Source organism: Mus caroli, chromosome 17, assembly GCF_900094665.2.
Source record: "Mus caroli chromosome 17, CAROLI_EIJ_v1.1, whole genome shotgun sequence".
In the NCBI taxonomy this organism is placed as follows: domain Eukaryota; kingdom Metazoa; phylum Chordata; class Mammalia; order Rodentia; family Muridae; genus Mus; species Mus caroli.
The window spans coordinates 27,437,211-27,449,352 of NC_034586.1; the positions used below are offsets into that span (position 1 = coordinate 27,437,211).

At 47.4% G+C, this 12,142-nt stretch overlaps 1 protein-coding gene across 4 annotated transcripts in view; it reads left to right on the forward strand.

The window, feature by feature from the left end:
- The first annotated feature begins 1,490 nt into the window (after nucleotides 1–1,490).
- Nucleotides 1,491–12,142, forward strand: part of Pknox1 (PBX/knotted 1 homeobox 1) — a 43,474-nt gene continuing 32,822 nt past the window's right edge. Inside the window, exon 1 of one of the 4 annotated variants that reach the window (XM_029471437.1) lies at nucleotides 1,491–1,619. The gene's annotated coding sequence lies outside the window, so the exon portion shown is untranslated. The remainder of the gene's footprint in view (nucleotides 1,620–12,142) is intronic. The other 3 variants (XM_021149613.2, XM_029471436.1, XM_021149612.2) reach the window with 3 other exon arrangements.

Genomic DNA, 12,142 nt, shown 5'->3' on the forward strand with positions numbered 1-12,142 from the left:
GTTGTTTTGGTCAGGGTTTTAACACAGCAATGGAAAGCAAAACAGGATACTCTCTTTGGTTAATCCCTGCAATTCTTAATAACTTTGTTTTTTGAGGCAAGGTCCCTATGTATTCCATATTGGCCAGGACCTCAAAAGGTAGATAAGAATGAATTTGAACTTCTGATCTTTCTGCTTTGACTACCCAAATGCTGAGATAACAGGCATATGTCACCATACCAGGTTTAATGTGTGTTGGGGATCCGACCTAGGATTTTGTGTATGCTAGGTAAGCGCTCTTATCAACTGAGCCATATCTTCAGCCCCCAAACCCAGGTTTTCAAATTTTAATATTGTTGTTGCTATTGTATGTGGATAAATGTGTGTGCATACCACACATGTGTTGGTAGTTGATTTTCTCCTTCCACGTGGGTTCTGTGGTAAACTGAACTGTAGTTACAAAGAGAGCGATGCCTTGGGGTGTTTGTGGAGCCTTGAGGACACAGGAGGGAGTCCTACCAAACACATGCTGCGGCTTCCTCAGGCTCCTTCCAGCCAACAGTCCTGGTGTACAAGGCTCCTCCTGAGGAGTGTGGGGTCATCAGAACCGCTTTAAACTGTGTACGGATGAGAAGCACCGATCACACACTCAGGCGTCCACTGCATAAAATAGTTGCCTAGACAAGCCAGGCAAATTGAGGGCCTCTTTTCGCTCTGTCTTTTACATCAGTGAAGCCACGGGGCCGGGGGTACGCTGCTGCAGATGATCTGGTTAGGCAGAGCTTCAACTAGAGACAACACTGTTCATTCCTCCTAAGGAAAGGTCTCCTTTCCTTCTTTCTTTTCTTTTCTTTCTTTCTTTCTCTTCTTTTCTTTTTTTTGGCCTGGAGTCCTAACGGACCAGATGTCAGACCGCAGTCACTTCACGGTCAGTCAGGAGACTGCATCCGTGGTCAGATCCCAGGGCAAACATCTCAAGCGCTCAGTCCTCCGGTCTTTAAAGATGAACGCCTACCTCCTCGCGCCTACCCCAGCTCCAGAACCTTGATTGCGAGGCGCCGCTCAGGACGAAGGGCTAGAGCCGGGAGGCCCAGAATCGCGAAGGTCCTCTGATGGTACAGCCCGTACTCCCCGCCCGAGCTGCAGATGGTTCCACCCAGTTCCACAAACCTTTATCCGAAGGGAGGGAGCAGAGGAGTGCGCAGAGGAGGCGTGGTCTATAGCGCTCTGGGCCACGCCCCACGGCGTGGTCATGAAATATAAGCTCAGCCTCTGGGGCGGGGCAGGCTGCTACTGGCGCCCGGGCTGGGCCGCTGGGTGGGGCCTGGCTGAGAGCGCGCAGAGGGGCGGGACCGGCCTCTGGCCCGCCCCGCTTGGGTCCTCCCCCGCCCCCTGCCTCGCCCCCGCCCCACCCGCCCCGCCCCCCGCCCGCCGTCGCGCTGGGCGGGGGCGGGGCCCGGGGTCGGCAGGCCCCGCCCCCGCGGTGAATATTGATGCGGCGCGCATCGGCGTCGCCCTCCTCCCATTGAGCGAGGCTGTGTCGCGTGGCCCGGCGTCGGCGTGACGGTTGGACGCGGGCGCGGCACTGCGGGTCCCGATTGCTGCAGCCGCTTGTCAGTGTGATGAAGATTGGCACCCAGGTAAGCTGTCACTCAACCGCTCCGCCGCCGCCGCCGCCGCCGCCGCTCTCGCTGCCGCCGTCCCTATCAATCACACCGGCCGAGGCCGCCGCTGCCGCCGCCTCCGCCGCTGCCTCTTCCGCCGCGGGCCAGGCGGGCGGTCGAGCGGGCGGTGCCCCGGGCCGCACTTGACCCGCGCCCGGGGCGGGGGCGGGGGCGGGGGGAGGGGTGCGCCGATGGGGGGAGGGGGCGCTGAGGCCGCGGCGCGGGGGCGCGCCCGGCTTGTTTTCCTGTGTGGGTTCAGGGGCGCGGAAATTTCTCGAAGGCGGCAGGGCCTCCGCGCTGGGCCCGCTCAAAGCGCGCGCCTAACCGTCGCTCACGGAGTGCAGCTCGCGGGCTGCGGGGGCGCGCGGGCCGGCGGGGGCGCGCGGCGGCGGGCCGAGGGCAGAGGGCCGAGGGCCGGGGGCGGCGCGGCAGGAAGATGGCGGCGGGGTCGGCGGCCCAAAGGGGCGGCCGGAGCCGGTGTGGGGCTTCCCGGGGGAGTCCGCGGATGGTGACAGCATGTCGCGCGTGTCCACGGCCTGTCGGGGAGAGCTTCTCCGGGAGCGCTTGGTCCGCTGTGCCTGCTCCTTGTGTATCTGAGAAGGGAAGCGGTGCGGCTAGGAGCACCGAGCCCGGCGACGTCGCAGCTCCAGGCTCCGGAGGCCGCAGCCTGAGCGGTCGGTCCCACCGCGCCACCCGGGAGCGCGCGGGCCACGGGGGCCAAGGTTGAGCACACATCAGGGATTCTGGATAGCTGAGACGTGGGTGTCGGCTCGACAGGGAAGCTTCTTCCACAAGTGACTTGGTTTTGTTTTATTTTTTTAAAGATGTGGGTGATTTCCACTAAAGGATGGAAGAACACGCCTCTAAGCAGGCCTCCTGCCACAGCACTAGAAAAATGAGCTTTCCCTAAACACTCCAGGGAAGGATTTGACTGAGGCGGGAACGCGTTGCTAGCTCGCTTTTTGTTGCTTATTCGGTGTCCAGGTGAGGCAGGCAAGAGTCCGTAAACCCTCCCAGCCTGTGGCCTGTGCATGCCGGGCCATCCCGTTGGCAGTAGCGCGCTGAGTCTTAGATCCACCATTGTGTGAGGTACCGTTGAAGCTTAAGGTTCTTTCTGGAGAACTTTGGCCACCAGGGCACCAGGAGTTGATGCTCCTTAAGAGAGTCCCCTGTGCTTTAGGATAGAGCAAGGATGGCTGGGAAGATAGCTCGTTCCCCCCCAACCAGCTCTGTGATTCAGGGGGCAGCAGTTTACATTTGGTAACGTTTCTGTGGCCTTGTATCCTAACTTTAGGAGGTCCTGATTGTGAATTGTGGAAACAAAGTCACTGCAGGAGTAGTAACATTCAGTTACAAGCTTCACTTTGGTCCGGCACAGTTAAAACCAGAACTGTTGAGAGTAAAAGAGATTTGCTAAAGTTCGAAGTGTGGATCCAGGAGCTGAAACTTTCCCAGGGTCAAAAAGAGTACCAGTCATGTTGGAATAGCTCTCAAAAATATCTGATCTAGCGGGGTGGTGGTGGCAGAGGCAGGTGGATCTCTTTAGTCTGGACTATAGAGTTCAATCAAGATAGTCATGGCTACATAGAGAACCCTGTCTTAAAAAAAAGTAATGGGCCAAAGTGTGTCATCGGAGCCCCTGATTAGCTCACTGTGCAGCCGGGCTGAGCAGAGCCTTCCAAGTCCTTTGGGAGTGTGGTGAGGTTTCTGTGACAACTTAAATGCTTTGTGGACATCCCTCACACTGGTTTTGCTCATCTGATCTGATTGCCTTCCTCACTGAAGATGCTTCGTTTTTGTTTTTGTCAGTTCCTGTCCTTTTTTAGAAACCCATGTACATTCAGCTGTCTTTGGTAGGGATATGGATGAATGGATGTTTCAGAGCCCTCCCTCTCCATGACCTGGCTTTTTGTTGGCAGAGGTGACAAGGAATTCAAGAAGTACAACAGTCAGGAGAGCTTGATGTCCTGATGTTGTGGTGTGGTCTAACAGTGGTTGAGGGTAAGAGAAGTTAGCCACAGCCTTTGGTGGGTTAGGCTGTCTTACAGTTAGCTGTGCTGAAACACAGTGAGTTCTTGTCTAGAGTGAAAGCTTCCATCTTGTCTAGAGTGAAAGTATGTTGTATGTGGTAGGATTGGTAGGATGAACAAAGTGGACTGGACAGTCATTTGGTGCAAAGCAGACAAAGGCCTGGCTACAAAGGCTGCTACGTGTTACATTACTGAGGGTATGCCAGGTACCTCAACTGCTGCAGCCCCTGCTGTTCAGCTATTGTTCTGGAAGTTTCCCCCAGAAGGCAGTCAGTGTGGCCTGTGGTTGGGAATTGTGTCTCTGATGCTCTGTGGTTCTTGGAACAGCATCATGGGAAGAGGATGGAGTAGCTTCTTACCCCAAGGATTTCCAGGGAGGTGGGTGGGGTGGGGGTGGGTGAGGGAAAAACATTTACAGAATCTTGAAAACCACTAGGTAGGGGATGCAGGTCACTGACAGAACTCTGGTTTACAAAGCCCTGTCATTCCAAATACCCATGCTCCAGATGATTTTATCATCTTGGGCCTTTCTCTGGAATGATAGAGCGTGGTCATCCTGATGGGTAAAGTCACAAGGCCCTTCTTCCCTTCTGAGGGTAAACTGCTTAGCATGGGTTGTCAATGCTCTGTGTATATAAGATAATTTCTGTTCAGGGTAATCCTGTCACCTGAAGGCCCACCTTCTGATAGAGGTAAGCCGTCTCTGGTGACTCTATATGTGTGCTCACTGGGATAAGACGACAGGTGTCCAGTGGGCTCCCTTTGTAGTCACCAGGTTGTCTCTACCTCGTGTTCTCTCAGTCCTCACTTTTGCCTTCTTCCCTTTTGTTAGCCATGGACATGAGACTTCTGAGCTCGTTCTTCCTACACATCACCATCTGCACTGACAGCTGGGAGCTGTCTTTTTAAACATCAAACGCCCCTTCATTCTCTTGCCAGCAACCACAGTTTACTTTCTGTATGTCTGAAGGGGTCAATTTTAGGTATCCCATATAAGTGGAATAATTACTTTTGTGTGATTGACTCATTTCATTTAACTAAGTTGCATCCATAGTTTACCTTGGGTCTGCATTTCCATATTTTTATGCCTAATAAAGTTCCATCCTATGTATGCCCTGCATTTTGTTCATCTACCATTGCTGGAATTTTGGTTCTGTCTGCCTTTTGGCTATCATGGGTAATGCGGTCATGAACATGAATGAGTGTGTGAGTATCTGGGCTCTGCTTTCCGGGCGTTTGATACAGTCTCAGGAGTAGATGTCCACACCATGTTGGTCACATGTTGGTTAAAGAACCATTGTCCTGTTTTTCCACAATAGCAGTGCTATACTCAGGGTTTCCAGATTCTCCACATCCTGGTATTTGAGTGTTTGGTTGTTTTGTGGCAAGAGACCAGAGCTCTGTAAACAGACAAGCACTCCACCCCTGAGCTACACTTACAGTGTCAGTTTTCTGTGTGGTTGGTTTTTAAATTGTCCTTGTATGTGAGATGACATTTTACTGTATAAGTTGCATTTTCTAGTGATTAGAGATGTTGAACATCTTTTCATGGATTTGACATTTGTGTGTTTTCTTTGGAGAAATTTCTTTTAAATTCTTTGCCCACTTCTGAATCTATGTGCATATACTTTATATATAAGTTGTTAAAAGTACTTCTGTATCTGGCAATATCATATAATTTTATGTATGTTAACATAAATGTTTCTTACTTTAAAATTTTAAAGTTGGGCCAGAGAGATGGCTCAGCAGGTAAAGAAAAGTTGTTTGTCACCAAGCCTGACAACCTGAGTTCAGTCCCAGACCCCACATGGTGTAAGAAGTGAAGTGACTCCTTGCAGCTTCCCTTAACCCCCACACTAGCTGTGGTGGTGTACACACATACAATAAAGAGATTAATTTTTAAAAATGTTAAGTGTCACAGTTTTTTTTTTAATATCTTATGGTTATGCCTGATATATCGGGGCCTTTGAGCACTAACTTTTGACTTTGTGTTTTCCGTCTGAAAACTGGCTTTCTTCTGATTCATGTTCCACTCAACATGTACTCCTGGGTTGACAGGGAATCTGGTATGGAAAGGCAGCAGCTGTTGGAAGAAGGGCCTGCTGGGGCCTCTTCCTGCACTGCACTGTGGATGTTCCTTGCGGCATTGGCAGTGCCCAAGGGAGAACGTTTGACCTAGGGAAAGTGTGCTTAGCTTGGGAGAGTTGAGGTCCCCATTCTCTTCTTTCTTCCTTTGCTTTCCTTGTGCTAGGGATTGAACCTGGGACTTTGTACATGTTAAACACATGACCACTGTCGTCTGTGTCTCCCAGGACAGTCACTGCTCTGGTAACAAGGACATTAGGCAAGTTGTTTGTGGCAGTTTGAGTTGATGCCGGTGATAGTCACAAAGTCTTAAAGCTTTGATAATGAACTTAATAGCTACGATAGACCGTCTAACTCAGCCTCAAATCAAATTCTAAAACCCATAAAATGTCTCTTGTTAGGGCCAAGGAGATAACAGGTAAGTGCTTACTGCACAAGTGTGGGGCTCCAAGCTCAGATCCCCAGGAACCCACATAGAGCCTGATGTGGGAGCGCATCTGTAAATCCCAGCACTCTCAGAGAGATGGAAGGCAAAGAGACTGAGAATCCCTGGGCCAGCTTGCCTGGCAAATGGAGCAACAGACACAGCGACCTGATCTGCATATGCGTGCTCTCACATGTCAGGACTCACCCCCTTAGACTAACACAGTGGCTTTGTTATTAGAGTTTGCTAAGTCTTTAGTTGCATTCTGTACATTTTTATTTTTATTTGCTGTGTAGCCCAGGCTTGCCTCAAACCATTCTTCCTCTTGAGCCTCCCATGCAACTGAGCTGTCTGAGTAGGGGTTGCAAGTGTGCCACTGTGCCTGGCACAGGTTTTATTTTAATAAGGTTTAATATCTGATTTTATTTGGATATTAAGTTTTAAATGGCACATTCTCAAGCTTTGTTTGAAAACTAAAGTGATTTCTTGGCAGATATTTTCCTTCAGATGAGTTACTTATTGACTGGCCATTACTGTGCCTGGGGATGAGGACCAAGGCTGTTTGTGATTTATGAGCCCCAGTCACTTAAGACTACTACTTTTTTTTTATTTCATTTTTTAAACATTTATTTATTTTAAATATGTGAATACACTGTCGCATTCTTTAGACATACCAGAAGAAAGCATCCAGTCCCATTACAGATGATTGTGAGCTTAGCTACCATGTGGTTGCTGGGAATTGAACTCAGGACCTATGGTGGAGCAGTCAGTGCTCTTAACTGCTGAGCCATCTCTCCAGCCCCTCTTGAGATTTCATACACAGCAAACTCCCTTGACTTTGTGCTGGGTGACTAATTCCCTAAAAAGCTGGAGAAGGTGTCCCTTTGAAGACAGATCTTTGCCAGCTTTCTTAGAATGTCATGGCATTTCAGGTGTGTTAAAAAGCACGTATAACGCTGACACCATTGCATACACTAGCAAGATTTTGCTGAAAGGACCCAGATATAGCTGTCTTTTGCGAGACTATGCCGGGGCCTAGCAAACACAGAAGTGGATGCTCACAGTCAGCTATTGGATGGATCACAGGGCCCCCAATGGAGGAGCTAGAGAAAGTACCCAAGGAGCTAAAGGGATATGCAACCCTATAGGTGGAACAACATTATGAACTAACCAGTACCCCGGAGCTCTTGACTCTAGCTGCATATGTATCAAAAGATGGCCTAGTCGGCCATCACTGGAAAGAGAGGCCCATTGAACTTGCAAACTTTATATGCCCCAGTACAGGGGAACTCCAGGGCTAAAAAGTGGGAGTGGGTGGGTAGCAGAGTGGGGCGGGGAAGGTATGGGGGACTTTTGGGATAGCATTAGAAATGTAAATGAGGAAAATACCTAATTTTAAAAAAAGCACTAATAGTTTGGACAAGGTATATCAGTTCATAAGGAGGATTAGTAATGGAAGAAAAATGTCGAGACAGTCCAGCATTCTCCAGTGCTATCTTTAGCTGCCTTCTGCTGTCCTGTCTCTCTCTCAGTGCTGATTGTGCTTTCTGCAGACACTAGAACTGAGCTTGTCTAGAATATCCAGCTTCTCCAGCTTGGAGTGTAGGCTGACTTTGATGGCAGGTAGCACTGGGGAGCTGGAAAGGACCACAGGATGCTAATGCCTAGCCAATGACTTGAAAAAATACTTTAGGTGGGTGAAAAGTTGAGTATTCCAGAACTGCTAGGGCTACACAGAGAAACCCAGTGGAGACAGAGAGATTAGATTCTCTTTGGTTTAGCCATGACCTGTATTTATGTGGCCCTAGAGCTAGGGATCATTTTGTGACTGTGTGTGTTTGTCCATTCAGGTGGAGCCTATATTTGTATGGCCCTATAGCTAAGGGGTAGGCAGAGAGGCAGACAGACAAACTTTGAAAACTATGTTCAATTGTACATTTTAGTGGATTTTTTTTTGGATATTAAAAAAATATGTGTATGAGTGTTTTTGACTGCATATAAGTATGTATATATATATATATACCATATATGTGCCTGGGGCCTATGGAGGTCAGAAGATAGCACTAGATCCCCTGGAAGTGGAGTTACACATGATTGTGAACTGCCATGTAGCCTCTGAGACACAGATATCTGTCTTCTTGAGCATCATGTATTTCCATGTTACCCAGGCTCACCTTGAACTGGACACAAGGGATCAATCATCCTGAAGCAGCTTCTTGGGTAGCTGGGAATGCAGGTGAGCAACTGCACACTTGCCTTATAAACATGTTGATGTATAACTGATAATACAGGGTTGTTATGGAAACCAACTGGGATAGAAGGTTTGCTATTGACTTTAGTTAGTGTAGTGTGAAAATAACTAGTTGATAACTGAAGATGGGTGAGGACAGGGAACATAACACACATACAGGATGACCAAACAGGAAAAAAAATTGTTTTTTATGAAATAGGTTTCCTTTGTGCAATAGAGCCCTGGCTGTCCTGGACACGCTTTGTAGACCATCTGGCCTCAAACTCTCAGAGATCAGCCAGAAAAACTTAAAAAAAAAAAAAAAAGATTTACTTATTTATTTTATGTATGTGAGTACACTGTAGCTGTACAGACGGTTGTGAGCCTTTATGTGGTTGTTGGGAATTGAATTTTTAGGACCTCTGCTTGCTCCGGTCAACTCTGCTTGCTCAGTCCTTGCTTGCTCTGGCCCAATGATTTATTTATTATTATACATAAGTACACTGTAGCTGATTTCAGACGCACCAGAAGAAGGTGCCATCCTATCACCACTGGGGAGATAAAGCCATACGATTCCCATTTTATTTTATTTTGATTTACATATATATGAGCTGGAGTTACAGGCAGTCATAAGCTGCTAAGGGATTCTGGGAACTGAACTCAGTGCTCTGTAAGAGAATATACAATTTAAAAAAACGATTTATTTATTTATTTCATGTATATGGGTATGCTGTCACTGTCTTCAGACACTCCAGAAGAGGGCATCAGATGTCCATTACAGATGGCTGTAAGCCACTATGTGGTTGCTGGGAATTGAGCTCAGGACCTTCGGAAGAGCTCTTATCCACTGAGCCATCTCGACAGCCCCAGAAAAACTTTTTTTTTTTTTTTTCAAGAGAGGGTTTCTCTGTGTAGCCCTGGCTGTCCTGGAACTCACTGTGTAGACCAACCTGGCCTCGAACTCAGAATTCTACCTGCCTCTGCCTTCCAAGTGCTAGGATTAAAGGCATGCACCACTACTGCCCGGACCCAGAAAAACTTTTTAACAAAGGAGAATTGAGAAATAAAACCAGGTGACATAAGCCCAAAATATCAGGAATCACAATTAGTTTGAAGGGACTCAATATCTCATCTGATAAATATCCAAGTTAAGCAGAAAGATGTCATCTAGCCAAACAAGCTGCTATATAAGGCAGCTAAGACTGACAAGTAGATGGGAAACAAGGGGTGGAAACTCAGCCTGCCAGGAGCAACTGCCAGGCAAGAAAAACTCCTGGTGTCAGAACTAGATGAAAGAGAAAAGTCCTGGGGCCCACATCTTACTCAAAGAATCAATACTAGTGTTAAACTTTGTATGTTTCATTATCTTTACCCAAGTTGATTATAGCGAGAAAACTAACATACATACACTGGCAGAGAGACATCTCCCAGAAAGGGGGAGGGGAGGGAGGGAGGGAGGAAGGGGGAGAAGAGAGGGGGAGGGGGAGGGAGAGGGAGAGAGAGATCGAGAGAGCAAGACTATCTCCTGTGACTCTGAGTAGCCCAGTGACTAAGTGGTGTCAGGAAGAACAAGAACCCGATCCCTCTGTCAGGATCTCACATGCTTCACTAGTGAGAAATATCTCTGCGTATTGCTACATGTCCCCGGGGTGCCAAAATTGTCTACAGTGGAGAACTGCTGATACAGAGGATTTAAACAATATGACAAACGAACCAATAAACATGAGCAGAAACTTGTGTCTAATAAAATTGTCAGCCGGGCATGGTGGCGCACGCCTTTAATCCCAGCACTTGGGAGGCAGAGGCAGGAGGATTTCTGAGTTCGAGGCCAGCCTGGTCTACAGAGTGGATTCCAGGACAGCCAGGGCTACACAGAGAAACCCTGTCTCAAAAAACAAAAAACAAACAAACAAACAAAAACCCCAAAAAACAAAATATGTGTGTGTGTGTGTGTGTGTGTGTGTGTGTGTGTGTGTGTAGATAGATTGTCTTTACCTTATAAACATTTAGCAAAATTTAGTTCAGATTAAAAAGACCCAGGCTGGTGAGATGACTCAGCGGTTAAGAGCACCGACTGCTCTTCCAAAAGTCCTGAGTTCAAATTCCAGCAACCACATGGTGGCTCATAACCATCTGTAACAAAATCTGATGCCCTCTTCTGGAGTGTCTGAAGACAGCTACAGTGTACTCACATATAATAAATAAATAAATCTTTTTTTTAAAAGACCTTCAAGTTTTAGAAAATTAAATCCTAGCCAGGTTTTAGCAGTTAAGAGGCAGAGGCGGGAAAATTGCTAGCCTGGGCTACTCAGTGAAATCTTGTCTCAAAACCAGACCCATTTCCTAAAAGGAAGAGAGGAGAGACCAGGTAAGGTAATGTCTGTCTGTGACTCCAGCTCTAGGAAGTGGAGGCTGCATTGGGGGTTCAAGGTTCTCTTCAGCCATGAGACCTGTTCTCAGAAACAAAACCCTGAACAATTCTATGAATGAGAATTTGAGTCCACAGTAATATAACCTAGTTAGAACTTTGAAAGGGACTCCCAAGATTCCTATATAGGAACTTTGTGTATATTTGTATAACTTCTGAATATTTCTTGAAATAACGAGATTCGGGGACTCTCCCTGTGAGGTGGGGCACACCTTTAATCTCAGCACTCAATGGGCAAAGTCAAAAGGATCTCTTAAGTTTGAGACCAAAACACACAGTGAGTTCTAGGTCAGTTAGGGTTACACAGTTAGACCTGGTCTCAAAAACAAAACAAAACAAAAAAACAAAACTATTTTTCTGCCTCTGAATAAATGAATGACTGACTATGGCTGTTTTCTGGCTTACACATGAATAACACATCCTCCCCTCCAGGATAAAGCAGAGACAGTATTCAAGTATTTACTAGAAAATAAGAAAGTAAGCAGATTGAAGTTTCAGGGTAAGACAAAAGAAAAGTAAAATTAATCCAAAGAGGGAAAATCTGATTTTTGTGCTTGTTAAATTTGATTAAGAATAAATTAGAGAAAAATAATTTTAAAAAAGAGATAGGAGAATAGATTGAAGGTGACAAATTGGATCACATCACATTGAGGCTGGAGAGATGGCTCAGAGGTTAAGGGCACTGGCTGCTCTAGCAAAGGACCCGAGTTCTGTTCTCAGCACCTACATGACCGCTCACAACCTTAACTTGAGTTCCGTGGGATCTGGTGCACACTTCTGGCTTCCAAAGGCATCAGGCACACACATGGTATACAGATGTGCATGCAGACACAACATTCATGTATGTGTAATAATAAAAAGGAACAGCACGTGCTGCCTGATGCAACGCCTCTGGGGAGCTGTGGGTCATGTATGAAGAAAGCAGGGTTTGAGCTGACCTTCTAGGTAGAGAGCATCTGGAACAGGCTCCAGGCACAGATGAGTGAGTTCTCTGGAATTTTCGTAGAACAAGTCATTTCTGTATTGTACAGACTTTAGGAGTCACTTAACTAAATAATTGAGCTCCTGCTCTATACCCAGCATTGGGACTGCAGCAGGTGGCTGGGAATGTGGGATGATTAGCAGCAGCTGAAGTTCCTATCTGGAATGCACACAAATTTATACCTGGAGGGGAATGAGCTCATTAGCGACTCATCAAAAGAAGTGGTTTCTTGGGCTGGTGAGATGGCTCAGTGGGTAAGAGCACCCGACTGCTCTTCCGAAGGTCCAGAGTTCAAATCCCAGCAACCACATGGTGGCTCA